The sequence below is a fragment of the Athene cunicularia genome, assembly GCF_003259725.1.
Source record: "Athene cunicularia isolate RWA chromosome 1 unlocalized genomic scaffold, athCun1 chr1_part2, whole genome shotgun sequence".
Lineage (NCBI taxonomy): Eukaryota > Metazoa > Chordata > Aves > Strigiformes > Strigidae > Athene > Athene cunicularia.
Window position 1 is genome coordinate 4,390,512 of NW_020799092.1, and position 26,200 is coordinate 4,416,711.

The 26,200-nt window shown below is 43.8% G+C and overlaps 1 protein-coding gene across 1 annotated transcript in view; it reads left to right on the forward strand.

Moving 5' to 3' along the window:
* Positions 1 to 26,200, forward strand: part of GRIN2B (glutamate ionotropic receptor NMDA type subunit 2B) — a 200,405-nt gene that overhangs the window by 81,654 nt on the left and 92,551 nt on the right. The gene's annotated exons all lie outside the window — the stretch shown is intronic.

A 26,200-nucleotide genomic window follows, 5' to 3' on the forward strand; every position in this document is an offset into this window, starting at 1 on the left:
GAGTTGTCAACAGCTCTGCTCAGTTCCTGCTTTATACTGGAAGCCTTTAAAGCCCTTGGGTGTCTTAAGGGAAGCAGTTCACCTCAAAGAGGACTTGTGCTATCACTCTGCTCATTGGCATCTTGTTGGCCATTGTCTGCTGAGTGGTTTTGGTCCCATTCTCTCTTGTGCATATTTCACAGAAAGCCTAGGCACCTCCATCCAAATGACAAATTTTTCTAGATGGAAAAGGGCATTTACAATTAGGGAAAAATATTTTTAATAAACATCTTCTTTCGATCCAGATTCAGATTTTCTGAAGAAACAGTGCTAAGATGCCTGTTTAAGGTCATAGAAGCAGCCTGCGGTGGAACATCTAGAACAGCACTCTGATTACTAGATCATAGAATCATAGAATGGTTTGAGTTGGAAGGGACCTTAAAGATTATCTAGTTCCAACCCTTCCTGTGAGTCCCAGCTGGAGTTTTAGTGTGTCACTAAGCAACCTGGATAATTAGGCATGAGAAGAGCTGGGGGAGGTGGTATCTGCAATTAGCCAGATGCCCCCTGACCGGCTCAGCTGTCATTCTCCAATGTTTTACATATAAAATCCTTGGGCAGGTTGGTCCCTTTGTGTTAGGACAAGGGGAATCCAGGCAGTAGCCATCAGGATTGGTGGCCACATGGAGCTCAGCATCTTTGTTCATTTGTCATGATGAATCATGGAACAGTGTAAATGTGAGGGATTGTTTTGCATGCTGTGAGCCCTCACTGTCAACTGTGCTAAGCAGATAGAGGGACTGGTGGGCAAGTAAGCAGATTTTGCTTTGCTTGAAGGTTGGGGACTGAAAGAAAAGTCTATTCTTTGACCCATCATATTATTCATAATGCTATTTGTTATTTGTCTCTGTGACCCACTGGCATATTACCAGGTCTTATTGCCTTTACTTCCTTTTCCCCATACTGGCTTTTTGCTGTCTGCAAGCCTTGGAACCACCAAAGGTGTTCAATACTTTTTATCATTTTCCTTCCCAGCTAGGCTTAGGGGTAAGGGATGTTTTCTGCTGCTCTGAGTCATCCCTGGAATGATTAAGCAGGGAAAATATATTTAATAAATATTTAGTTAGCAGAAGTAGCACCAAGGCAGGCTGTTGTTCTACCTTTGCAAATAAATAGGGATTTGGGGAGGGAACTGTATTGTGACTTTTTAGCAGTTATCTAGAAAACAAAAAGTTGTCCCCTGCTATGTGATGCAGTGTTCTGCAGAGGCCTTCTGCTAATTAGTTCTGTTGACACTGATTTAGTCCGTGCCTAACATCATACCCATATAGCTACACTGCTTCAACGACCTCTGCGTAGCACTTCTTTGCATTGTATAGAAGTCACCAGCTTAGAGACTCTTGAGTCTCTAGATATGACAATACTGTTGTGCAGTGCAGATATGCCCTGAAGCCTGGGTACACCACACAAAAACAGTTCTTGTCGCTTTTGAAGATACTAGCTTTCTTCTTACCTTCATGGCCCAAATCATGGTGTTCCTTCTCTCTTGACTGCTTTGGGTACAGCATTCACAGGAATGAGTGTAGATACATGTAGATATACTCAGTTTGGGTACCAACATCAATCTTGCTGAGGAGCAGAGTCAGTTACTCCATGCCAAGCTTCGTTCTGCAACTGCCTAAATTGCTGCTGGCACTTGAGCTAGCTCAGAAATAATTACACTGTGTTGCAGTTGCTTCTGTGACCACAGTGCAAATACTCGTTTTGCCTCACACAGTGCTGGCCTGTGCTCTGCCGCTCTGGGATTCTGACACTCCCAAATGTTTCCACCTTGTCTGTACTTCTGAGAAAGGTAGTTAAAAAGTATGACTTCAGTGAGTTAGGTTCTTGGTTTTCTGTTTTAAGTGAAATTAGTTTTGGGCACCTTTTGATTTATAAAAGCTAGTGGTACCGAAATAAACCATTGCTTTTACAAATCCCTAAGTTTAATAGAAATGTGATAGCTTCAATCTCAGCCGCACAGCCTGGAGTCTGTGCAGGAGGAGAGGTAGAGGAGAGGAAGCAGTGGAAAGAAGCAGACATGAAGATATGAGTTCACCTCACTGAACCAAAACCCACAGAGATTAATGGCTGTAATCTGTGATCATACCTTCAAGTCCTGTTGAACTCACTGGAATTTACTATGTGCTAAGCTTTAAACCTCTCCTGATATACTTTGTCTATCTGAGGTCTTTAAATCTCTCCTGAAATGCTTTGTCTATCTGGCATATTACAGATTCTTCAGACCTGTCTGCTTCATACCTTCCCCAACCCTTTCCACCTACTAAGGTCCCACAGCAATTGTGCACAGCAGGCAGCAGCAATACTTGCATGTCTGGGACATGGTCTGGCTCTCTTTGGACTGGACTGAAGGTTCTGGAAAACTAATTTTAGTCCTGCCCTGGACCTGGCAATACTATATTCAGCCATCTGCAATTTACAGTTCCCCCTCTGCATGCCTACACAGAATAGAGAAATGTGTGTACGTAGGCTTGATGTCTGGGGAGAATGCAAAGTGTATGTGACCTCAGATAATACATCACCATGTAGCTGGTGTTTCAGAAACTCTTGAAACTAATCCAAAGTGGTCCAATTTGCTTCAAATCCATAGCTGGGAGGCAGTGTGATAAAGGAATTTTCCCATTTTATTCTTCGGAGAGTGACACATCCAACTAAAAAAATGTGTAATTTAGTTCAGCTGGGGCACATTATACACTAAGACTGTGAATTAGTCATTTCCCAAGATCTGACTTTGAACTCTGACCATTTCTTACTTTTTCTTTCTGAAAGTGTGGTAGTACCAAATGCAGCTAAAATCAAATGGTCTTGCTCAAACTGATCTCAGCTGGTGGTTGATCTGGGTGTATAAGGGAGTAAGGAGGAAACGAATGTTTCTCATATTTTAGAAAGAAAGCTCAGTTTCTCCATGCTTTCCCTCTCCTTACGTTGTCGCTTTTGTTTGGTTTTGCAAGTGCTTTTGCAAACAAAGTTTTGTTTGAAATATGGCTGCAAGCACAGAAAGAAACAAGATGAACTGTTACCTAAATGCCATTTCTTGCCAATGTAGGTGTTCGGTCTGCATCTTCTCATATTAATAATGGTCTCACAGCAATTGTTTCTTGCCTGTCTTGAAACTGGTTCTCCTTTGTGTTAGGCTGGAACTGCAGAAGTATGATCACAACCATTGAACATTGCAGATTTTGTCCTAGAAATGAGCCCACTGGTGAGATAACTCCACTAACTAGTAGGAAGATAATACTTTAAGAAAAGTTTTGTTCTATAAGAATTGTTAGTTTTCTTTTTGAAGATTCTTGAGGAAGTTTTCCTCTAGTGAGAGATTTATCTCAATTTATGCTGATGATAGGCTTAGGTGATCATTTGGAGTCCAAATATCAAAATGCTGGTTTTCAGTTCAATTACACTCTTTAAATCTTTCTATTGTTTGTAATAATTACCTGTAAATTTATTCCTTCCTTGTCTCTGAAATAAATCTGGTTGGAATATTCCAGTCTACCAAGTTTATAGTTATCTCAGTGGCCGGTCTTCTACTGGGCATCCAGCAAACCACTGTGCTCTCTGCTCCCTTCTATCAGATGAGAAGATTACAAAGGTAGGGAAGGAGTTTCTAACAGGTTTTTTCTCTGGAGAGGTGCTCAGATGTGAAGTTCTTCCCTCTCGGCCCTTCCAAGGAGAGTTGCTAACTTTCTAGGCATTTTGCAAAGCTCATCTATTCTCCCTTCACCATGGCTGCTGAGGATTGAGTGGGCAGAGGTGGATGTGTTTATAGGCAGCCTTCTGCTTATTTCATTATTTTAATTGATGGGACAGATTTCCTTGAGCTCAGGATTGGTGCTTCTCATTACATTTTAGAAATGGGAAGAAATAACTAAATGGCAGGATCATTCTTGGGAGTGGAATTCAGGGATGAGTCATGAGTAAAGAATATGGTATCTGACACATATCTGAGGAATAGAATAGAAACTCAGCCGTTTTGTAAGGATATTCACAGTTGGGCTATATAAGCTGTGTTTTTATTATAGCCTTCAATGAGACCTGGATTGTTCCTACTGGTTGTCATGGCTGCTTGTGAATGCTGGGCCATAACTACTAGTTTGTTGTTGTAGGGTTACTAATGAGTTCTCCACTGATTGGCTTTAATAGTCTCTCATTTAACACCAGGCTGCACACACCAGATTTCATTTTAATAAAAAGTGCAGTGAAGCATTTGCTTTGGAATGAAAATATAAATGTGGAATTATACTGCCTGTGCAAAGAAATACATTAAGAGGGGAACAAACGTAGGTTCAATTCTGCAGCTCAGATTCCTCAAATATGAAAACAGCTCACAAACTAGCTTGGTGCATTGTTTGGACATGATACTTCCATTTTGGGGGAAATGCTAGCTTTCATCTGGAGCTTTCCATGCCAACCAGATGAGAAATGCAAAAGATGAATGGTGGGAAAGTATTTTCCCCAGCACTCCCAGGGCAAGCTCTGTTCTCAGATGGCCACATTCCCCTACTGGAAACTAGGAATTGCTGGGGCTTAGACAGCTGAACAGTGAGTCAGTGAGCAAAGAAAGTACTTGCAGTAGGATTGTACAAATATATTGCTTCCCTGGAGACTCAAGACCATACTATCCTATACTCAAGGCTATATGTAACCCTGGAAAGGTGCAGTGCCCCTTCAGGGTGTTCTGCCACCTTGATACCAGGGAGTAGCACCAAGCCCATAGCATCCTGGACCTGTTTTCCTCAGGTCAGTGCCACGGACAGTGCCCAGGCTGCACCTTTCCTGTTTCCCAGGCCACTCCTAACCCGTCCTCCTGCCCGCTCCTCTCCAGGAGAATGTATAAATGGCATGTTCCCACAGATGCAGAAATTGCCCTTTTCGGAAACTTGGAGGGTGAGGGATCATATGTAATTTTTGACCTTTTGGAGCCTTTAAGCCGGTGTCTCGTTAGAAGCTCATTATGTTTGTGCTGGTTGGTGTGTCTGGCTGCCATCAGGCTGGTGCTAGCTGGCAACATGTGGCGTGAGTGCTGCTGCCAGATTAGAGAACTCTGCTGCTGAAATCTGCTTGTTCCTGTCACTGCTTCAGCAGCAGGTGGAGGCCGGCCTGGCCTGTGGCTCCCATTGCTGTCGAGGTCTCTGCCTCCCCACGTCCCTGTTGTACATCACATTGTGCTCTGCTGCTTGCCTACACCCATGCTTTTTTTGACTCCTCACCTTGCATCTCCTGTTGCATTTCATTTGTCCTGTGTTTGTCGCTTCCTGTTGTGGTTGTTCAGTGCAGATGAAAGGCACTAGATTGGTAACCCCAGGTTAGTCAACACTGCCTGCCCAGGAGGTGAGCTGGGGAGGGGGGAACATTTATCCTCGTGGCATCACATCTTGGGGGCAGTGTTGGCTTCATCTCACTCCTTTTTTTTCTTTCCCCTGAAGGGGGATGCTGAGGGCAGCTTTCTAACGTGCTCTTGACCCAAACCTCAATCATACAGGTGGGCTGCTAAGGGCACCCAATGCAGAAGGGCACAGTCTGTGCCTGGCTGTCCTTGTTTTTCTCAGCCCTTAAGTAGTGCTGCTTGGGCAGTGGGAGGCATGGCTGTCTTACAGAGCAAGGTCTAACATGAAATCAGCTCAGCATGCAAGTAGGATACTGCAGACCCCTGGCTTCTCAAAGGGAGTATATGATGAGGGAACAGCAGGAATGTTCCTCAGCAGGCATCACAGGGTCCTGCATAGCAGGGCTTTTTCTGCAGGGGAGAGGAGGCACTTGTTCTGTGTGGACAGCTGGATTTTTCATCCTCTTTGCAATTAAAATAGGATGGGAGAGTTCAAGTGAAGTGATGAGTTTTTGGCAAGGGCTACCTTTTGATTAGAGGACAGACCCTTTCATAAAGGCCTCCAAAATCCACCAGCTGGGAATGAATTTTGGTATGCACCATCAGTTTCCAGATGGGAAAATGTCCATGTTCTGCTTCCAGCCCTCTGAGACATCTCCTGCTCCACAGCCAAGTCCAATTAGTGCTAATACCGTGGCAACTTCACTTGTTGGTGACAATATGCCTTAACTTGTGCATTCAGGCTCTCTCTGCTTTCCATGAATCAAAATCCTTCCTCTGCGGTGGAGCTGAAGGAAGCAATGCGAAACCGCAAACCCATCTCTGACTACAGTTTAGCATCAGCTACAGCAGCATCTTCCACCAGTCACAAAATGCAGTTGGGGTCCTGTGGGTTTTAAAGTGCCCAGGGAATTTGAAAACCTGCTTGTAGCAGATCAGTGAAGGGAAGGTGAGAAATAGCCTTTTTCCTTCAGGGACTGGCTTGTGAAGGCTGTGGATATTTTCTGACTTGCACACCTCCAGATCAATGGTTAACCATATGTGGTTTCATCACTAGAGTCTGTAAGGAACACGTGCATTTCTTTTTTTTTTTTTTTTTTTTTTTTTTTTTTTTTTTTTCTTATTTTTCTTTCTGATAGAAACGTGTGTCTGTGGGGTGGGGTGGGTGTTTTTTTATGTGGTTGTTTTGTTTGGTTTGGGTTTTTTTTTGTGGTTTTGTTTTGTTTTTTTCCCCCCTCAGACTTAATGTTCTTACTATCCTTCAAATTTTTAAAAATAGGAATTGCCGCGTTGCTATGGCTCCCTGTGCAATTGTGGAGCAGCTTTTCTCATTTTCTATACTTTGATGCGATTTGGGTTCACGATGTGGCTTGACAAGACACCAGCCCAGCTCGCCGCCTAGTGGCTTCCTCCCGGGAGGCGGGGGGCCACTGCAGCGTTCACCGTTGACAGAAATTCATGAATAAAAGGGAAAAAAAATAAATCAGATACCTTTCTTGGCCGAGAGTCGAGGCATTAACCCTGGCGCCTCCGGGATGAGATCTTTTTGTTATGTTCTGCAGTCTTAATGCCATTCCTGTAGTTTAAATTTCGATGGGATATTCTTTTTCCCTTTCTGTCCTACACCCTTGTGTGATGGAGCTAAGCTCTATCAAACAGTTGATCTGTTCTCCTCCAGAGGCACCTACCGTTCAGTGGTCTTTGCCGCATATGCTTCATCTAAGGAATCATTGTGCACGATTCAAGCTAAGCTTGTGGTTAAGTGCTTTGCTGAATCGAGGCTTAGAGCACAGCTGACTAGATGTTGCTGCTGAAATTCCTCTTGAAATGATTGCTTTAAGGGTGTAATTTTGGAAAAATGTGGATCTACATATCTGTGGGGCAGCTGAATATTTATGTCAAAGGAACCAAACCAAACAGTAGTTTTGAACATCTGTTACCTGTGCAGAATACAGACCTCCCTCTGCAGGTCACAGACCTCTCCACTGGCCTATTTTCAAGTAGCTGTAATTTTTAAAGTATGTTTTATTTCATGTTGCAAATTTTATTTTCATTCTCAGTCCAAAGGTGAACATTTTGGAAAAATCTGAGCAAAAAACTCTGTTCCTCCAATTTTGAGTTAAAGGAGTGTGAAATGAATGCATTTGTTCTACTTTCAAATAATTATCCAGTAGTTCTGTTGGTGTGGACAAAGCTAGCTTCACTTCAAACTTACCAGTTTGCAGTGTTAGACAAGGGTTTCCTGCTTTGTTAAGGTTAGAAAATTTGATTCTGAATATGAACATTTGAAGGTGGTGTATGTTACCTCAGTGTAAATTTTTTTTGTATTGTACATTCACTGTGCACTATATTTCTTGATGTATTTGAATGAAAGGTAATCTAGAAATGTGTCATTTAAAATGCTTAAATGTGCGTGAAATAGTAACAAAGAAAATAGAAATGGCAGAGACCTGTCAGCTTGTCCAGTCCACTACCTGCTCTATCATTTCTGATTCTCTCCTAAGTAATAAAAATGTCCCTACTCAAGCCTGCAAGCACCTTAATATAAAATGAATATTAAAATCTAACTATAGTGCCCTTGAAATGATCAACCAGACTGAGTGCTGCCAGCTGTCTTCCTACAAAGAAAGCTCTTTTCCACCCCTGTGGAGAGATTTCTGAGTTTGTTATATCACACTGAACAGGTCTCCACACCTGTCCTGATTGAGTAAAGATTGTAAGGTGATTAGAGCTCCCCTCTGCAGTAACGCACCATGCGAAATGCTTGAAAAAACAGATTTTGTGAAGTTATGGTTGGTCTTTGTGAGACAGCAGGTAATCGGATGAAGAGTTCACCCACTGATGATGTGGCCAGGGTGGAAGAGAGTTCCCACGCTGGTCTGAAAACCCATGCATCTCTGTGGCCTGACAGTGGTTAAAAATGCACAAATGCTGACTCGACACTGATTTTATTTTTTTTTTTCTGGATTTTGAAGCTGTATTAAAACGAGATGGAAATGAGTTTTCAGTGTCTTGCCTGGTGTTCTTCCCTGTATTATTAGTGTCACAAATGAAATCATTTTTCAGCAAGATGGCTACCTCCAGTAGCAGTGTCAGCATCTTACATTTATTTATGACAGACTGTAGTATCTTTTATCTGCAATTCCGAAGCACTTTACGAAGTAGAAAGGGATGGCTTAATACACTGCTAAAATTCAGCCATCTCTGGGGTGAAATAGAGCAACTGTTTAACTGCACATAGTATGAAGCAGAGATTAATACTGCACCTCACTGGAGCTGCACGAGGAATTTGAGCTGGCAGAATGAAATTGCTAGAGGTGGATTTTCGCCAAGACATGGGGCTGCTTAATAAGCGCAAGAGATTAGCGGCAGTTCCACACATGCCTCTTGTGTGCCTGTGTGAAGCAGGCAGCCAGCAGTTCCAGAAGTGGTTTCAGGAAGGAGGTTGGCAGCTTTTCCAGAGTGCAGGCTTCACCAGCAGATGATATCTGCTTTCAGAGACCTCCTTCATCACAAGACCATGACATGTTTTGGGCAGATGTACCTTGATTCTACACTGAATATCTGCTTATTTCCTCTGCAAACTCAGCCCTGGGTAGAGGGAGGTGTCCAACAACGCTTCTGTGTACCTGCTGCTGGGTATAGACAAATGATAACCACAACTACATGGGGAGCAAAAGGGTTTGACTGCAATGAAGCTCTGGGACAATGCAGCCACATAGGTAATAGATGCCATAAATAAAAGATGGTTCCCCCCCAAAGGATTTTTTTCATCACTTTCTTCCCCTTTAAAATAATGCATCACTGGCAGATTAAGCATTGTGAGTGACCTGAGGTACCTCAGACACAGACTGCTGCAAGAAATACTTTTCTCAAAGATGTTGATACTGCCCTTCTGCATCTGAATGGTGACTTGTGGCATGATGAGAGCTTAGAAGAGCTGGTACTTAAGCCATGGTAAAATGCTTTCCAGAATCACCAAGGGATGGTGAAGACTTTGAGCTGCAAAGTATAGATGCTTACAGCCTCTGAATAAATCTGAACATCTTGCAACTGCTCTTCAGTATGCCTACTATGTATTCATGTCAAATAGCTGTTCTGGGGGTAGGGCGTGGGATGCTGGGCTTTCCAGCATTTGATTTGCCCAGATTCAGGAGGTGCAACAGGACTGATCTTTCAGGGTTCTGCATGTTCTGCTGCCCTCATCTCAGTTTCCTTTTCCTTCTCTTTACTTGCAGGCATGTAGCTAAGATACTGGGAGAGGTCTGCTTGCAGGCAGATCTATTTTGGTTTTAATGTAGCTGTGAGGAGAAGAAGGTCTTGCTTTTTGCCAATGTGAGATTACTGGTCAGATGAAGCAAGTACCTTGGAGATGGTGCCAAGTCACAATTTCTCTGGTGGCTGTGGAAAGATGCTAGTTCTGGAAAAGGCCCCAGTTTGACTGGCTAGAGTGAGAAGTTTACTTAATTTACTGATTTGTATTTTTTTCTCCAAGCAGTTTTTCATGGAAAGCTCAAGTTTGAATTGATAAAGGCACAAACTTAGCAATGCTGTGAAATTGATTTGGGATAGTTTGTTATAATTCCATGAAATTGCTTAACAAGAAAGTTTGTCAGAGTGAGGGAGCCAAGTGAGAAGAGCATGGAACTCCCAACAGTGCTGGAACTGGAAGTATGATGTAAGCCAGTACAGAGGGTATGTAGTCATTCAGGGATCGGATTAGCTATAGGGGGGTGGAAAGCTGCTCAGGTGAGAGGCAGCCACTGCCTTCCACTGGAGATCAGGCTGGTTTGCGCTGTTGCCAGTTGCCTCCCTTTTTGCCACCCACTTCTGAATCCTCACAAAGCTGGGAGAAGGGATCCTGCCTCTCAGTGCTTAGCAGCAGCAGCTCTGAAACCTTCATCACAGCCATGTGGAAGCAGGTCCCTGGAGAAGGGCTCTGACAGAAAGGCAGTGAAAGAGTGTGGGCATATGGTGCAGAAGGAGAAACACTTGGGGAAATAAAAAGCATCACTGGACTTGGTTTTATAGCACTTGCTGTGAAGGGCATGTAGGCTACTGCTGAGCTCAGCACACAGCAGTTCCCCAAGTATTAATAGGAGGGTTGTGGGTGTCACTGACCCTTATTCCTCCATGTGGTTCATAGCTTACCTTTTCTGTTGCCGCTGGTGAGAGCAGCAGTGCCAAAATGTGGAGAGCTTCATGGATACTGTGACCTTGTCTGTGGCCAGGCTGCTGAAGCTGGGCAGCAGGGACTCCTATGCCAGTGAATTCCCACAGCCTTCTGTTGTTGCCTGAGAAGTCAAGGGATAGCAGCCATATAAATGTGCCTCATTAGTGACAAAGGCTTATGCTGGAAGGTTTTTTTAAGCCTTAGAAAAAAAAGCTGTGTGGTAGCACTTAGGGGTCTCTTTTGGAGATGGCTGAGTGAGAAATGGTCCTCAGTCCACTCCTCTCACCATTATAGAGGAAAGCACATGTGTGACTGGTCAAGGAGACAAATGCTATTGTGCCTGTGGCTATTTATTTAATCTTTATGCCTCTAAGAGGGTGCTGCAGAAGACCATGAGCCCTCAGCACTCAGGGTGTTGAGGGTGCTCTCAGTATAGCAGTGCTCTGGTGAGGTGCCAAGGAGCTGATTTGGTAATACCAGGAAGCTGTGGAATAAATTCTTCTGCTGTGGCACATGCTGGTGAGACTGTGAAAGATGGCAATAAACTGACGGAGGCCTGTTTTATAGGAATGGCCCTTTGGTAACATCTCACACCTTTACTGATGTAGACCTATGACAAAGAGCTTGTTTTCCCAGTCAGCTCCTTATGTCTATTGGTTTTGCAATGTCTGTTGTGTATTTCACCACTAAGGATGCTGTTTCTTTATGTTCCTTCTTCAGGGCAGGAATCCTTTTTTTTTTTTTTCCTTTTGTCTTGTTAGCAGGCATGGGAGTGGTGGGCTTGTTCTGGCCAGTGAACACAAGAGCAAATATAGAATATGTTCTTCTGCAGTGCATCTAACCAAGTACGTAAATGGTGTGTAGTCAAGTAGAGGAACAGATAATTGAACAAGTGCTTACATCTTTGAACTAACAATTTTTTTACTTCCTCCTCAACCCACTGATCCTAATAGGTTTCCCACTGTTTGCCTGAGAGAGCACTGAGTGGGGTTGGAATGGGACCTTTGTGAGCTTGCCAGATCAACAGTAGTCTTTGCTAATCGACATTTTCTCTTTTTCAACATAATTTCGGGGCAGGCTTGCAGCAGTATATTATGGAAGGAGAGAATAGGAGGGTGGCAGGAGAGGCAATAACCCATAGGCAAAGCCTTAAGTTTGCACTGATGTATCCATGTTTCCATTCTCATGGTGATTTGCAAACAGGCAGGGATGAACCCAGAGCTCTTGCTACCAGTTATGTCCCCTTTGTGTGTCTCTGTGTCCTTCCCTTGCTCTCACCCTCCATCTTTCTCATCCTTCCCTCAATAGGTGATTCTTTTCTGTAGAAATATTAGATCTTGGTTTAAAACAGAAGAACCACCCCATTTTCTCCACCCCCTTTCTTTCCTCTCTTTCATCTTTTCTTCCCATGGAATTGTTTGAAGTAGCACAAGTTCCTGAGAAAGGCATTTTTTTTCTCCCTTTGTGCTTTGACTCTGTGTCCCTTCTTCATTATATCTTCCCTTTGTTATTTTGTTCTGCCTGCCTCCTCTCTGCTTTCTCCCCATCTCAACCCTTCTTCAAGGCTCTTTCTTCATTAATATGTTAATTTCTAGTGCAGGAATGCTTCTTTCGGCTCACTGTTCACTAGGGAGAGCTAGGAGAGAGAGGAAGGGAGAGATGGAATAAGAAAAAGGTGGAGGACAGTAATTTACAACAGGACAGGACAAGGGAAGTCAGTGAAGAAGGAATCTTGCACTGACTGGTGTCATGAGGCTGGGGAGAGAAGACGTTTATGCATGTTTTATACTGGGTTAGTCTTTTTGTATTGTTCTGATATTTTCAACTTCTGAAATATTTTCTTAGAAAAAAAAGAAAGTTCAAAATGAAAAAAAGACCTAAACTTTTTTTTTTTTTTTAAAAAAAAAAACCCAACACCCTAGTTCCTTTTTGGCAATTTCCAAATTATTTTCCCTCTGCATAGGATTCTTTTAAACATCCTATTCCCCCCCAGTATGGTGCTGCTGTTTAGTTTGATGCAAACGTGTTGCCTGCATGGTCTTTACATAAGGCTTTGGGCACATTTTGCAGGATGAAGAAAACCACACTAGAAGTTCTCTGAAGGGGGTTTTACCCCAACAGAAGTTTCCACAGTTTTTGTCTTCTTCTGGAGAGAAATAGGGAATGGTTCAGTTTCTGTTGATATAAAAAGATATGGATAAAGGCTAGAAGACCACAGAAGCTGTATAGCAGTGAAAATGTTAGGGAACCTGAGGCAAGAAAGAGCATGAGGACTGAAATTAGAGACAAATGTGATGAGTCAAGGATTTTCTTTCTGCCTCCCACCAGTAGTTGCTGGGTGGAAGGTTGCAGAGGAGCAAGTGATGGAGGCAGGCACCTCTGCAGCAGGGACCAGATCCATGAAGGATGCAGAAAGTCAACACTGTTGCAATTTTGCCCTGAAATTAGAAAACCTCTAACTGTTATATTTGCTGCTTTATATCTAATATAGATGTCTTGCTTGGAGTTCTGTGATTTGCCCAAGCAAGTAATTAACAATGCAGCAATGAAAGTCAGCAGAGGGGAGCGGGCTGGGTGGGTGGCTGGAGGTGAGAAAGCAGGTCTGAGGCAGGGGATGTGGTAAACGAGGGAGACAGGAAAAGACAGGCTCTAATAGCATGCTGCAAAACTGGTATGAGCTGGATGCAAAATAACTGGGAGAAAAACTCAGGGGGAGTGCTGCAGTGTTCTGTGAAGTCCGAGGCCCCCGAGCTAAAAGCATTTCATATGTTACATACACACAACTGTGTCAGACAAATATTATTTAGGTTGCAAAGGCAAACACTTCAAACAGAAGAAAATGCCAGAATTAAGGCTGCAATCTTAATTTGGCACTCTTGTGTCTATGCATTATAGAGCAGTAGTTTCAAGACTGCATAAAGACAGGACCCCTGCCTGCTTCTGAATGCAGGATGGGTGACATTTCCCGACTGAGCAGTGATTCAGTATTTTGTTTGCCTTGTTTAATGTGTAGCCTTAAGCTTTGCGTTGTACCTGCTTTCACAGGCTGCTGAGAGGAGAAGATCCTTCATCCCAAGGTGTTATCTGTGGCACACATTAGGGCAGTATCTCAGTACATCATGAAGTTCATGTATTTTCACCCTACTCCTGTGAGATGAGAGGACACAAGCTGCTTTATTTAAATCCATTGTAAAGGCGGAGAACTGAGGTGCAGCAAGATTAAGGTCAAAAACGTCTATTAATTTTTCATGGCCCTTCTGAGACACCTACCATCTCATTATTTGAAGTACTAATCATTACAGAATGCTTTCTGTATTCAAAGCAAGTTTCTCTTTGACTTCAACTCAGCAATTCCTCAGATTGGCCCCTGCCAAATCTTAACTAGGACTGAGCACCATTTTTCATTGATTTTTTATTAATGTAGAAATGGAGATTTGGTGACATGTAAGTTACATGGGCTGTTTTTTTTGTACCCTGTTTAATTGTTTATTTTGCAGAAATGATCTTGAACCCAGGAGAAAAACAAAATGGTTTCCAAACTGTTTCCCTTTTAAAATTTTAATTTGAATTATTTTTTTCAATATGTTTTAGATGAAACATTTAATATTATTCAAATTAGTTTATAATTTCAATATGTATCTTTTATTTGAAAAAATATATTTGAAAATGTTCAGATTCAAAAGAGGGCAGGCTGAACTATATGTTTTGTTTCAACAAAGTCAAAATTTTATACTTACTGATTTGCCAAAATTGGGCTCTCAATACAGTACTTATTTTTGTTTGGAATTGCCAACAGACAAAAAAGGAGCCAGAAGGTGTGTCTAGCTTTTGTCAAGCATCCAAAAAATGAGGTACACAGTTTTACTGACTGCTTGCAAAAAATCTGGTTTAAGAAATTTTACTGATCTCTTCTCCTTGATATCCAGTGATAGGATGCAAGGAATGGTTCAAAGCTGTGCCAGGGGAGGTTTAGACTGGACAATAAGAAGCATTCTTCACCAAGAGGCAGTCAAACACTGGAAGAGGCTTCCTAGAGAGGTAGTCAATGCCCCAAGCCTGTAACTATTTAAGAGGCATTTGGACAATGCCCTTAATAACATGCTTTAGGTTTTGGTCAGCCCTGAAGTGGTCAGTCAGTTCATCTAGATGATCACTGTAGGTCCCTTCCAATGGAGATCTGATTTCTATTCTATTCTATTCTATTCTATTCTATTCTATTCTATTCTATTCTATTCTATTCTATTCTATTCTATTCTATTCTATTCTATTCTATTCTATTCTATTCTATTCTATTCTATTCTATTCTATTCTATTCTATCCTATCCTATCCTATCCTATCCTATCCTATTGGCATCCTCATGACCCTTGTGCAGAGGTAGGGATGAATTCAGCCTTGCAGTACCACTTTCAGTTGGCTTAGCCATATGATTGTCTTGTTTATCCCAGCCATTCTCTACCTCTCCTTTGATTACTGCCCACTTTCCAAACAGCTAAGTTTGATCCCCAGTTCAATCCATCTTGGGGTCCTGCAAGAAAAATTGTTGTTGATTTTGTCATTTGGGGTCTGTATTTTGTAGTGCTTAACTTTGTATATTGAACAAGCCCAGACTTTACCAAAGTGCATGGTTTAGGTGTCGTGAACTTTTCAGCTTTTCTATTTGACTGCTGATCTCTTTTGTCTCCTCCAGCTTGACTTCTCTCTTCTGCCCTTTTGGCTCCTTGTCCCAGTTCAGGTCTTACTTAGAAAAGCTGGAATCTGCCTCACAGACATCTCATCTAAGCTCTGGACCCTGGATCTAGAAAAATCCAGCTGTCACTTCTGGACTCTGTGCCCCCTGTTTTCACCTGTTTCCACTTATCTCACATTCTGCTCTAGTCCCATCTGTCTTCCCCTTGTCTCAGCCCCAATAAGTCACAGTCTTTTTGCCCAAATGGTTTAGGTGTCATACCTCCCAGTTTTCTTCTCCCATGTAGCATTTCAGCTTAATACTTCTTCCCATGTCCCAAGTCAACATATCCTGATCACCTTCCTGGCTCTTTCTTACTTCTTTGAAATTAGCCAGCCTTCTTTCCCAGCAATCCTTGTGTGCAAGGAGTAGGCAGGACTGGGGTAGATGAAAGCCCAAAAGGTGCAGTCATTCTTTTCTTGCTTCCCCATTCTCGATGTAGACCTTCCTTGAGCTCACGTGTAGAGAAAGTCCCTTCAGCTACAGAAGGCCCAGCGATGAGAGGATTTTAGAAAGCGTTTAAATTTTTTTTAAAAAAAAGCTCTATTAAGTCACTGTTGAACAAGTGTAAATTGCAGTTTTCCCAAAGGCTTATGACCTGTCTAGGTTTTCACAAGTATGGCAAAAATCAGCATGTGATGTGAAATGAACCTTTTCTTTCCCCTCTCATCAAAATTCAAGTCTATTGAAAGCAGAGAACTTGCTGGAGCTTTTTAAAAAGGTCACTATTTTTTCCTTAATGTTGGAAAAATAGCTTCTTTCCTCTACCCTATTTTGGAAATGAACAGACCTCTTTTGCTTCCATTTTCCTCAAATATCAAATCTGGCATAAACATCTGATGTGGAAAATGTCAATCTGAAAGATAAAATTTGGTGTAGCTAGAGGAATCTGTGAGGAAGGCTTTATGGTAGGAAGCAGAGGGCAGCCTGAAGAGAGTGGTACCAGCACCAGCAATGTAGATCTCACCTATGTCTGTGGGCTTCCTGGAGCATTTTTAGGCCAAGGAAGGTCTGCTCATTGGCTGAACATATCCTTGTAGGGGCTTAAACCTGAGGCTCCATCAGCAAGCAGAGGTACAATTTGGTTTATTTCAGTTTGAATTAAAAACAAGGTTTCTTTAAAAAAAAGTGCCTACTCCAGGCTCTCAGCACCTTTAATACTCATTTAAAAATGCATGTCACACAATGAAAGAAAAGCAGTGCCAGTCCCCAGCGTGGAACTAAAACCAACCAGCCGAGCAGTTAGAACAAACAAGCAAAAGAGTTGAAAAAATCCAATCACACACAGGCCATCTTTCTCTTTCTCCTCCTTCTCTGCCTCCCTCCTTGCTTCAGTCATGAGTGTTCAGTTACGGGGCTGTATTTTGCAGTCTTGCCTTCACCAAAGTGCATTAACCCCTACAGCCCGTGAATTGTCCCCAAACATGGGAAGCCTTGATGAGAATAAAACACTAGCTGAGTTACTGTTTTTTATCACTTTTTGTACAAAGTTTCTAGGAGCCTAGTGGCATGGCCCAAAAAGTTGTGGTGAATGGATTTAAATACAGTTGTCAGCCAGTCACGAGTGGTGTCCCCCAGGGCTGGGTTTTGGGGCCACTCCTGTTTAACATCTTTATTGATGATCTAGAGAGGGGATCGAGTGCACCCTCAGTCAGTTTGCAGATGACACCCAGTTGGGTGGGAGTGTTGGTCTGCTCGAGGGTAGGGAGGCTCTGCAGAGAGACCTGGACAGGCTAGAGCCATGGGCTGAGGCCAGCTGGAGGAGTTTCAATAAGGCCAAATGCCGGGGGCTGCCCTTGGGCCACAACAACCCCCAGCAGCCCTACAGGCTTGGGGAGGAGTGGCTGGAGAGCTGCCAGTCAGAGAGGGACCTGAGGGTGTTGATTGACAGCCCTCTGAACAGGAGCCAGCAGTGTGCCCAGGTGGCCAAGAAGGCCAGTGGCATCCTGGCTTGTGTCAGCAATAGCGTGGCCAGCAGGGACAGGGAAAGGATCTTGCCCCTGTACTTGGCACTGGTGAGGCCGCCCCTCGATTCCTGTGTTCAGTTTTGGGCCCCTCACTACAAAAAGGACATTGAATTACTCAAACATGTCCAGAGAAGGGCAACGGAGCTGGTGCAGGGTCTGGAGCACAGGTTGTACGGGGAGCGGCTGAGGGAACTGGAGGTGTTTAGTCTGAAGAAGAGGAGGCTGAGGGGAGACCTCATCGCCCTCTACAGCTACCTGAAAGGAGGGTGCGGAGAGCTGGGGATGAGTCTCTTTAACCAAGAAGCAAGCGATAGAACAAGAGGTAATGGCCTCAAGTTGTGCCAGGAAAGGTTTAGACGATATTAGGAAGCATTTCTTTCCAGAACAGGTTGTTAGGCGTTGGAATGAGCTGCTCAGGGCAGTGGTGGAGACCCCATCCCTGGAAGTGTTTAAGAGTTGCGTTGACTTAGTGCTGAGGGATCTGGTGTAGTTTGGAACTGTCAATGTTAGGTTGATGATTAGACTGGATGATCTTCAAGGTATTTTCCAACCTAGACAGTTCTGTGATTCTGTGTTTCTGTGATGGTGAGGTTACAGGCTCCAGCTGAGAGCTCTGGCTGTGTGCCACAGGGTGTGACAGACTGGAAGAGGCGACAAGTTTGGGGTCAGGATGCTGAGAGAGATTTGGCGATTTGTTTCAACAGCGAAGCATCTTCGGACACTTGATGCATCCTTCCTTGGCCTCTCCTTAGAGAAAGCCCCATGGAAAGCATCACTTTGGTGGACTACAGGATATTTGCTCTGGGAGGGGATTTTGGAATAGGTGGCGCAGCTTGAACCTCACCACAAATGTTGACTAAATATTCAAGACTGCTAATGGCAATGTGGTGGGACTTGTGAGATGAACAAGGTATCACCCCAGTCTGGCTCAGGGCTGATAGTATCTCAGTCTTGCGCCAGTTCCCTTCTTGGATAGTTACTATGAGTCATCCGGAGCAGAAGGGGCATGGGCTTGAGTGGGGTTGAATTATGAACTGCCTTCTTCTGGCAGGTAAGTGATCCTTCCTGTCTGGTATTCAGCAGACAGTGGAGGGAACTTCCCTGGCTACTGCTCACTTTATACCTTTCTCAGGGATAAATAAAAATCTCCAGAGCTACTATGGTGCCTCCTCACACAAGCCTGAAATATACTGTGTATAGACTGAAGAAAAAGAGGAAACAGGAGAAAACATCAGCATTTCAAATGATGTGCAAGAGGGCTGGTGCCTGTGGCACTGCATGTATACAATTTCAGCATGCTGTATTCTGTTTCCCCTCTCTGAAAAGGAAATCTTCAGGCAGTTCGATAAACGGATTCAAAGGTTTGTCTGGTTTTAATGATGCTTCTGAAAGAGCCTGTGTTATTCCTCTACTCAAATACTTCTAAGAGATTTTGCAATACCCCTTGGTAAATCAGAACATTATGAATATCTTGGCATTTAGTGGGTAGGCAATGTTCTGTTCTGGGACTACTTTAGAAGGAGTAACTGGGGTTAATAAGCTAATGTTTTCTAAGAGAGGGTATCCTTATCTGAGAGAGCATGGGAACAATCAGTGGATTAATTAAGATGTGTGTAATGGAGTGGTATGAACATGTAACTATAGCAATCAGATGAATGAGAAGCACAGTTTCTGTCTCAGGTGGGATCCTTTAGGGACACAGAATCTATTTGCCCTGTGAAGTACAATTCCCTGTGCACTTTTACAGCAAACCTGTTTTAGTGGAGACAGGCTCAGGATCTACCCTTAATTATTGTGGTATAAATCTGTAATGTCAAAGTGTCCAAAATGAGGAAGACCAAGTGCCACAGAAGAACTGGTCAGCAGAGGAAAACTAGTGGAGTCACGGTAATTGCATAGCTGAGATAAAGTCTGGCTCTATGGCTTTAGCAGTGGAGGGGGGAACTCAGTGAGCTGGCATAAGTGAAAGGACATAGTTCTGGTTCCTCAGCATGACAGTCATGAACCAGAATCCAGGGAAAAAAATGTTGGAGCAGTTGTGTTTGATTTTTTTTTTTCTCACATTCTCAAATAGCCTGGGCTACATACCAGTGGAGAAGGGTGGAAGAGCTTGGAGAAGAAAAGATTGATTTGGTCCCACTGACTAGTATTATTTATGAATATAAAATGCTTGCATTAGGGAAGAAATCCTACTTGGTACTTCTGTGACCTCAAGGAGCAATCACTGTAGAGGTGGCACACGTATTTCATTATCAGTAGAGTACATCTATCCTTAGCCAGGCTGGGGCTGGCACTATACCCCACTGTGAGGGCACTCTTCTTGGATACCACAGACTCAGGCTTCAAAGAGGATCTAAATATTTTCTATGATATAAAATTACTTCAGAAGAAGGGATTTAGAGGATTCTACACCAATATATTTGAAAACTTCAAATTTAGGGGGCCTTCCCACAGAGACCTTGATTGACATCCTTATCTGAACTGTTAGGCATTTAGGACTTGAGGTCCCTGTGCTTTAAGTACTAGTGGGCTTTTTGGAGGGGAAAGGAAGATCATGATGACTTATTTGAGGAAGGCAGTAGAGAGAGCAGAGGACATGTGCATCCAAAGGCCTGTTAATAATGATGTGGAAGAAGGGATGTGAATTGTAAAAGGCTCTGTCTCCACAAGAGCATCACTTTCTCTTGAGCTTTGAAGAGTGGCTGAAGCTACTTTCAGACTCATGCCTTGTAAAACTTGAACCTAGTGTGTGGGCACTAGTTTTTAGAAATGATGGGACAGCAGCTGAGCCCATATTCCTGGTGTGCCATATGGGCACAGAAAAATAGCCAGGACTGGAGTCCTGAGTGGGTCCATTGCCTGGTTTTCACTCAGGAGAAAGATAATGGTGCAGATAGCAGCAGCTACTTTGTTTCTAAGAGGTAGCATGTTAAAGAGCTTGTTAAACCCTTCTGACTTCTTTTCATCCCTTAGGCAACCAACTTGGGCAGCAAGTGTAAATAAGTAAGGATATGCAAAAGGCGAAATTTCATTCCAGCTCGGAGCATGTTCTGTGATGCAACGAATGCGCAGTTAGAGGGAAGGCTGGAATGCAAATATACAGTGCTCCTTCCCGGGGATGGAGATAATTGTTAAAGGCAGACAGAGTCAGGGTATGGATGGAGCTGAGTGGGACTGTGTGAGTGGGAGAAGAAACATGCCTGACCAGCTCTGGCAATGGGGGGGTGCCTATTCTGGCAGCAGGTGGGTGAGCTTGTGGGCTGCAGTGAGAGTGTGCTGAACATGCATGACTGAATTATTAGTTCATTATGCACGTGGCTGAGTCAGGTGTGGGGAGGAAGGTGGTCAGTGGAGCAGATTTCTTCTGTTCTTCCAGTCATAGTGTGATGAAAATACTGAAACCAGTATTTTGATTGGGCTATGAACCTAGGAAGACTCCCAGTGAGCAATAGCTCAGTACTGAATCCACATTTTCAGTTCTCTGGGACGCTATAGGATCCTAATTCCCTCTGGGGCTTTGTGGACCTGTTTCTAGTTATTGTAAATTGCTGCAGGGTAACAAATCCATTTACATCTGTGTAACAGAAAATATAAATTTTGTACCATCTTCCTTGTCTCTCCATCTGTCTTACTTTGCCACCCTTGCTGCTTTGTCTTTGTTAGCTCTCCCTGCCTGTCACTTGAAGCTAAAATGGACTTTCTTGTTTTCTCCATTGATTGTCCCTTTCAAATGTGGTTAGCAGTGATCTTGGATTCTGGGCCATGTACCACCGTGCAAAGAAGCTGCACTATGCCTTGGAGAGAGGGGAAGGCAGAGCAGGACTAATTTATGATGAGAAGCATCTGGAAATGGGTATAAACCAGGCAGAAAGCAGTGGGGATAGCTCTGAACTGGCATGCTGGAGCCAAAGGACTGGCAGTGACCAGATCCAGACCTAGACAGGGGGCTGGGGGTTAGCAGCTGTCCTGACCTGGAGAGGGTTCTCCTTTTTGCCTTTGCCATGGGTGAGGTTGCTGTACTGGACCATGGGGGCTAGAGGCTGTGCCACCCTCAGTCTCTTGAATCACAGAAGGTGTTGTAGTGGGAGAGGCTCTAGCACTGAGAGAGAGTAGGAAAGCTGGAAGGTTAGAGGGGTAGTAGCAAATAGATAGATATGGGGAAGATGTGAGTGTTCCCACCCTGCATGTACTTTCCACAGAGGCTGTGGCTCCTCTTCCGTTTTCAGTGAATGTCTGTGTGCTTGCTCAGAGGCTGGAGATGGCTGGCATCAGGAAAGCTATCCCCAGCCCTGGATCTGGAGGGAGTGATGATTTCTGGGCTAGGATCAGTCCTGCTCTAAGTTAAGCACTCCTCCCGGCAGAGCTCTTCTCTTTAGTCTGTGGTTTGCATATCTGCTCCTCTTTCCAACTGCGGGAGGCTGAGTCTGATGGGGGGTGTGATGCATATTTCTGGTGTGTATGTGTGTGAAGAAAACACCCCAGACAATTGGGCTTCTAAGCACTAAGAGGCTCTAGGGCAGGAGAAGCAGTTGATATTAACCTTGTGCATTCTTTAGCTCTTGGTTTTCTTTTACTGAATGAGCATCACATGTCCTCCCTTCGAGCATCATCTCCCTCCACCCCCTGCTCTGGGCTTTACATCAGCCTCCTTAATAAGAAGGGCTCTGTTTTTAGTCCCAAGTGAGTGCCGATCCCTTCGCTGCAGGGCTTAATGTTGCCTGAAGGTCTCATCTGAAGCATAGCAAGCTGGCTCTTCAGGCATGCTGCACACCCCTGAAGAGCCAGTCAGAGCTGGGGTACACTGCATTGTGTATGAGGGCTCACGGCCCTCACGCCACCCCAGCTCCTTTTATTCAACATCATCATTAATGACTGGGAGGTAGGAGTAAAAAGCAAACTCTTCAGGTTTGTGGTTTATAGTAAATTCCTTCAGGTAGTCACCTGCCATACTGGTGACTCTAGAAGAACCTCACAAAAATTCATGGGTAAGAAGGCCAAAGGGTACACCTTTGCCTAGACCAGTCCAGGACTGTCACAGGTGCAGTGGGAAAATGTCTCCCTGTCAAGTGGTACTGACCAGAGCATGCACCCAGAGATGCATTCTTTCTCTCACTTATTTCCTCCACCTCCCCATGATGATGCCTTTTGCAGGGTGCTCCCAAGGCATTGTTTCTTTCACATGTATTTCCAAGTCCTTCATCTGCCTCCACCTTTATCGTTCAGAGAGTTTGCTTATATTTCTTCCATCTCAGTACTAATTTCTTGAGAATTCCTTGCTTGGCCCTCCCATACCTTCTTTGATATTCCAAGAACAAATAGTATTTCCTAGGGTTAAGATACATCAAATGTAAAATGCATGAAAGGTAAAAGGGTAAAAGGAGGAAACTTAAAAATACAGTGTCTAATTAATTAAAGTATGGAAATAGCTGCTTTAAGGGAATATGGAAAATAGCTTAAAAAGATACCAGAGGGGATTTTGGAATAGGACTAGCCCCAGCTATTACCCAGGGCTTAATAGAAGCAATAAAGGCTCATGCATGAATTCTGTGGAGACATAAGACGTTCATTTGGACAGTAATGGGAGGGAGTTCCAGATGCTCTCACAGCTCTATTCCAGGGTGGGAATCCTCTGTCACCATTGTCATGGATAACGATGAAACTGATACACAGGGCAGGACTACCAGGTGGAGAGCAGGCTCATCTTTAAGTGACTCAGCCTGGCCATATGCTTACTACTGACTCTGGGACTTTCATCCCTCTTTGTTTTTGACTGTGTGTCCTGGTGTAAGGAAGGGAATTGCAGTTCCTTCTCCAATGTCATCATCGTCTTTCTTTCACCCTTATAGCTGTGCACCTGAGCTGTTTCCTCCATGGGTCCCTCTGCCTACACCTAGGGTAACACTTGATTGAACCGGTGGGAGAAAAGATACTGTGATCAGGGACCCCAACAGGCAGCTGGCACCCACTGAGGCTCTGTGGGAGGGAGAGTTTGAAGTCAAGGAGGCTCCCTTTAGTATCTAAAACATGGCTACTTAGCAAAACTGTACATATGCCTTCGCTCTGGAGTGCTGGGTTGGGAAACTCAGAAAAACTAAACCGGGTTTGCAAGGTTTTTAACGTTTCTCACTACTGCTGAAACAGATCCAGAGGTTCCCTTTGCCACAACACTCCACCTCTCCATCTACCCCTTTCTACAGTCACATTGTTTGCACTTCATTCCTACCTTTATTGGTCCACCCTTCTTTCTACTCTTCACCTATCATACCTGACTGCAGGGTGATTTAGTGTTTTTGTTTGTTTAGGTTTTTTTGATTATGCTGTTTGTTAGGGTAACTGGAAAGACCTGTTGCTTCTGTTCACACTTGTTTGAAGGTGGGGCTAAAAAACTCTGTGTGTTATGCATGTGTGTAAAAATGGGTGACTGTGAATGAAATAATAGTTGACAAATAAGTTAATGACCATAGTTTGATGTTTGGTTATTTCATTGAAAAATGGATGTGAAAAAATGACCTAAGCTGGATCTCCTTTCAGTGGAGAGCTGTATCAGGTCACTTCCAGAGGTCCCGTCTAATCTGAATTTCTCTGTAACTCTAAAAATCTTGTTCTGTAGTGATACTTTCATCCTGAAGTGTGTTTTTATTTGCTTGTCTCAGTGCATGGTGTGGTGGAACTGGACAGTATCTGGAATCTTGTTGTCTAGGCACAGAAATTCAATCAAGTGTTTCTCCTTTCACGGCCTAAACAAATCTTACTTTGCAGGGGAGCACAAAATTACAATTTGAAGAGGTTATCTGTAGAAGTATTTTGCCAGTCAAGGGCTGCAATGCCAAATGGGGTCAAAGTCTTTACGTTTTTGGAGTGAGTATTTGCTAAATGAGGGTTTGCAGCTGGAGGTGGAACTGCAAGGCTGAAACTCAGCCCATACGTGAATTTTTCAACATAGTTCCCTCTTACCCCGTCAAAATGGTTCTCTCTGAGAATCGATGCAGGCTACACTCAGTCTTCTTAGCCTCTGAACTGCCCATCTTAGCATCTCAGCTCCTTCCTAGAAACCCAGCCATTCTCACACGCTTTTTTCCATGTCAGAATAAAATGAAACAGAGAGGAGGGGGACATGATAGCAACTTCAGTGTTCCTAATAATCCTTTCCTTCCAAGACAATGTGATAGCCACAATAGCCCTGATTCTGACTTTCTATAAAGACTCTGAGAAGGATTTTCAGGGATATCAAACAGTGTAATTTTTTTAGACATTAAGAAAGTAGAGTCAAGAAACTCTGTTTTGAATGACTGGCTCCCTGACGTACCATGGCAATTGACCCTCTGGAGACACTGCAGGCCTTAGCTAGCTTCTGATATTCCTTCTCAGCTGCCCTTGTCAGAGCTGCTCCAGAAGCACTGAGCCTGGAATTGACAGATGACATTTGCAACTTGAGAGGCCAGGGATGCTCAGAACATTTTTCCAGGGCCCACACCACCAAGCTGCATCCCTGCACAACATCCAACATGCAAACTTCCTCTTCTTCAGTCACTGACTTGGTGTGGTGGAAATGTCTGTGTGTGGGATCCAGGATCTATGAGGTCCCCATCCCAGCTCTCAGCCTTCCCCCTGCCCTGCCCAACAGACCCTAAAGAAACCTGTGGCATTGCCACCCTGGCTAACACTGCCATCATCAGTGGCCATTTTGTAGCCATCTGAGGCAGCATATTTTGAATGGGTCAGCCTCCCTTTTCCACTGGAGCTACCAGAAGAGCTGACTGCAAACAGATTTTCACTGCCCCGATGTGGACTGATGTCAAACAGTGCCCAATGAGAGCTGACAAGCTGACAGACCCAATACATCAATGGAGGATGAAGAGTGGGGGAACAGAACATCTCTTGTGCACGCCTTCAAGAGACAGAGAGCAATTTCACAGATGGGCCAGTGAACCTCTTGTAAATGATACAAGTCTATATTTAATAGCTTATGCATTTCTGTGAAGGCAGATGAAGGTGCAGGGGTAAGAAAAAAATCAGTACCAGGTACAAAGTAGCCCATAGGAGTCCAGCTTCTAGGTGCAGGCTCCTGTTTGGTACTGTCTCTGACCAGTAAATAACCGGGGGTGGGCTGACTGGGAGCCTGCACTGAGCTCAGAAGTAGAAGGTATCTGGAACCAGACTTTGGACTACAAGAAATCATTTTTTCCCCTTTTAACTTGTGCACCTTGTGTTGCTGAATACTCCTGATGGGTAATTGCAATGGTGAGGTCAGGAAGAAAATATGTGGGATTAGCTCCTTTTATTGGTGCATGGTTAGTTGTTGTATGCACACTGAAGGGCTCTGGGCTGAGAAGTATCCTCTCAGGAGAGCTGTGTCCTTTGGCTACTACCCTCACTTTTGATGAAGTCAAAGATGCAGCTTTGTTGGAGAAGGGAACTTGTGTCTTTCAGGTAGGAATCACACTTTTGTCTCAACAAGTCCATCAGAATTGGGGCAGAGAGGGAGCCCTCACAGCTTTCTCTTGCCCATGGGGCATGGTACCTTGTCCAGGCTCTGAATCAGACCACATCTCACAGCTAGCTATGACCCAAACTTGAACTCATCTGGGCCTACTACCTTGCCCTAATAGCATCCCTCATATTTGCCTACAGAATGATACCCTTCACCTTACTTCAGGCTTTTAAATGAGTCCAGCCTGAATAGAAACATCCCTTGTGAGCTCACCTGTTTGAAGCTCGTCCCAACTGAACAGGCTTACTAGGATCTTCTCAATATAAATCTGGACATCAGTACTGAGTTGGACTTGTTTTATTGGTTGCTGCCCAAGTAAAGTCCATGTGAAAAAAATAATTTCACACTGACTCTTTTCCACATTGACCAGTTTACTACTTAAATCCTTAACAGGTCATTATTATAATTTCCTTTTTCTTCCTTCAAACTGCAGACTGGTTTCAGGTCCTACCAATAGTCCAGGTAGGAGACTGGGCCAAT